The sequence below is a fragment of the Trachurus japonicus genome, chromosome 9 (assembly GCF_045865225.1).
Source record: "Trachurus japonicus isolate A0001 chromosome 9, Traja_1.0".
NCBI lineage: Eukaryota > Metazoa > Chordata > Actinopteri > Carangiformes > Carangidae > Trachurus > Trachurus japonicus.
The window spans coordinates 11175669-11179785 of NC_140915.1; positions in this window are offsets into that span (position 1 = coordinate 11175669).

A 4117-nucleotide genomic window follows, 5' to 3' on the forward strand; every position below is an offset into this window, starting at 1 on the left:
TTCTTAGGCAGGAGCAAATACTTTGAAATGGCTGCTTCAACTCAAAAGAACATCAAACAACTGAACATTGTGACAACATTTTCTATTTTTGACACTCCTATGCTGAATCACAAGATGAACTTCCAAAATGGAGCTGGGTATTGATCCTCAATACATCTTAGTGTAAAATATTGATACTTGCCATCAGATGGTTGGTTTAATTCTTAGGTGTGTTTACTCACTTTATCTAATGAGATGCAAATCAGGTAACTGAAGATTATATACCAGTGTATTTCTTGTTTCAAAAAGGACTGCATTGAGCAATTTTGCATTATGCCATCAAAATATAACAAGGTTTTGTTTACATTTACCCAGATAAGTTATAGAAAAAGTTGTTCGTTTGGAATTGGTACCAAAAGTAAAGAGCTCATTCCTAAATAAGACTTCAAAATAAAGTTAGATTACAGTAGATGATTGTTGTTTCCCACTTTGGAGCCAAGAGTCTGAGTTTGAAAAATACCCAGAACTTTCAAACTGGACATTTAGGTGTATACCATCCAGTATACCATGTGTATATTTTGTCGGAGCTTGAATGTAACAGACATTCATCTATAACGTATCGCTCTCCGGCTTTAAGTTCAGATTTGAGAGAGCCAAGCCAAACAGTATTTGAAGGAATCAAAATAATTCAAATTGAATATTGATTCAGCTATCCCATCAAAACCATGACACATTGCTCCCAATGCTTTGTAGCCTATATTGTATATAACACTCACAGATGCACTCAGTATGTTCTGTAGCCTGTAGGAATTGCATCCAATTATAACTGGATATATAAACAAGGTCTCCAGATGATCGGTCAACCAGAAAATCACAGTATAATAAATTCTGTCTGAATGTATAATAGATTATAGCTCTCAGTCCAAGCTACAGTAGCAACAGCTAGCCGGTTCACGCTGAGGACATGTTAACTGGCTCCACAAAAAGGGGTCAAATCAGAGTTGCAATGGGGCCTTTCTGCTGAATGTGTTAACATAACACACAGCCAGCCATATACCCAAAAGGGGGGCATGAACCCTATTCACCAGAGAGGTGGAGGGCTCGCTGCTGGATGCATTAACATTGCATGGCAGAATGAGTTATGAGCCTGTAGAGCGAAGGTGTGAGTTCAGCATAGAGGGTGCGAGAAAACTCTTGGCAGATACAGACGGGTGACAAATCAAAGGAGAAACCTGGTCATTAAGTGGAGACAGGACGAGAATACCCCCATCTATATTGCACGCAGAGTCAGGGAATAGATTTTGGAGTCCAAACCACCAAATGTAGATGTATCTCTTGGGGGCATGGTGTTCCTTAATTTATCCGGAGGCTTGTAGAATCAATTGCACAGAAGCTGTGCTAGCAGCGACTGACAACCCATCACCATACTAAGACACTTCAGATAAAGGTTTTTCCTTTAAGTTGTCTCCCATCTGTACGTCTGGTGCCATCTTGGAGGCTCCGCTAGAGACAGCAGTACATTTTGTGATCCCTGCGTTTTAAAATGCACTTATATGTACAGTATCTTTAAATCTAAGTATCCAGACTTACAGTACATTGGTCTAATGGCTCATAATCTAATTTATGTGACTCTTGACTCTCATATGACAGAACGTGGTGTCAGCAAGGTTAGGGTCAGCAAAAGAGATGTCGCCATTTTGGATAAATGATGCAAAAACAAAGTCCAATCACTCTTGGTATACTAGTCTGCATAGATATCCATAGACCTGGGTGATTGAGAGTCTCTGCAGACAGCTTGTCAAGAAACAAAGGCGCCTGTTTGTGACAAGTGTCAAAATCATTAGTGCTGGCAGTGCAGACCTGCTCTCAGCGGGAACCGGCTAAAACCAGCCAGTGAAACACTAACAGTTCACTTCATTCTTGCCAAATTTTGCGACAGAGCCTTCAACATGCGCCCAAAGCAGACTAAAGGTAAAGGTCCATGCAAGGAATAATTGATTTTAATGCATCGTAGTTTCTAGAACTCCACTTTTAAACTTAAATGCCCAATTGTAAGGCACATTGTCAGCATTGTCTAAAGGCCTTGTGCTGCACATTTGATCACATCAGTCAGTTTCCTTGAATTGATGAGATGCTGAGTTCTGTTCATGCATAGTGTTGGTGTTTGCAATAAGTAAGCGCAACAACAAGCTTCTGCTGCTCTTTAAAAACATTAAACCTGTCCTCTCTGATGCAGTAGAGTTTCCTCAGCATGAAATCCATCAGACCCTGAATATAAATGTCCTTATGAACACAGGATCACCAGTACATTGTCATGGTACATATACTACATACAGGTAGCAGAGGTAAGGACCTCCAACATGGCTGCCAGAGGATGCTCCATATCACATACAGCTGTTATATTATGCATGGTTTAAGACATTAGCTGATGATATATAGATATATATATATATATTAGTTCTTACATCGTTGAAATACAAATTTTGGGCCCCTTTTAAAAAAATTTGACACCATCAATAGTAGAGACTTAAAGTATGTAAAACACCTCTGAACCAAACATTTTTTTAGTACACTACCCTGCAAGACTTTTTCCTAATAGCGACAGTATTTCACACAGACAAACAGATTCACAGGATCACTTGTAATCTAAGCATTTGACTCAATAACACGTATTTACAGCAGACAGTGCAGGTCTTGGGGGCCGGTGCAGGCTCGTACTGTAGTTTTTCCCATTGACTGTACATCTTAACTGCGCAAGACTGTTTATAGAGAGAGAAAAACAAAATTACAGCAAAACACGTTGTCTGAGATTCACATGGCACATTCATTACAGGCTCATGAGATATTCATGAATAAATGATGTTGAATCCAGCATCGTTACACTTTCATGTACTTGTTTACAGTGCAGATTTCAGAGTAAAAGCATGTTATCTGTAAGTAGATGGTTCACATACAATCATAATCATATCTTTCCTCTCTATTCTCTCACAAACTGGACTTCCAAGAAAAATATAATAAAATCCAAAATCTCCTAAACAGTGTTGATGTGGGTTGACGCCTGCATCAGTTGGCCTTCCCCATTCGTGTGCAAATCATATAATAAAGTTTACTGTACATTGTCTATTCTATTATTAAATAACTTAGATTTTAATGGCTAAGGTGAATATTTTAACTGAGACAAACTAACCTTCCCTCAGATTGCACTGTTTTACAGCTGCATAATTCAAGGCTGTATAGCATTTTCATACCAACATGTCATTACCTTCATCATAATATCATCATTTGGCATTACCATAAGCAGAGTCAATGTCAATGGAAAGACATCTGCTGCTTTCAAATGATTCATACTGGATCACTTCATTTATTTTGGTGCCAAACCTTTAGCATTACTTTCCATATAGTCATTATTTTCTCAGCTATTCAAATTACTAATGAGTTGGGAAGTCAATAGTGTGAGTTGCATCTGGGACTTAGTACAGGCCACCTACCAAAAAACAAACAAAAAAAACCACTAAAAAATGACCAAAATCCCGTCTAATGATGAGGCTCAGTTTGCATTCAGAGGTAGGTGGACCACTGCTTCATAATCAGTGTGACAGGCTGCTTCGATAATGGTCTTTCACCAAGTTAAAGGACTTGATCAGTTGCTTCGGCTCGTCATTAGCCGATTAGGTGGACTGATGTAATTTTGCAGGCCACAGAGGGTTTTTTTGTTCGTGCGGAGGCAGCATCTGACATCAAATTTGTTGTAAAGAGTTACGTTACTGTTGAAATCTGCTCTGCAAACGTCACTGTACTGTATTACTGATGCATATTTATACATTTTTACATGCAATTTTACCAATGCAGTATCAACCAATCCTGATTGATTTGTAAGAGCTTTAAGTTTTCTTTTCCCTGTGTAGAAAACCTGCTTCCATCTTAAACATGGCACAATATGCGCAACGTACACCGTGTGCCTTGAAGGTGATAAATAAAGATTAACAACCAAATTGAGTCTTCTCTTTTCAGATTGGCTATCTATACAGTAGATTTTCAGTTTAGACATGTATGCAAGTGTGTGAGTAAACACTGAAGTATCTTGTTTCGTTGATAAAAGCTTTAAGTGTATGTTATTTTCCAGCTCATTTTGCAGTTT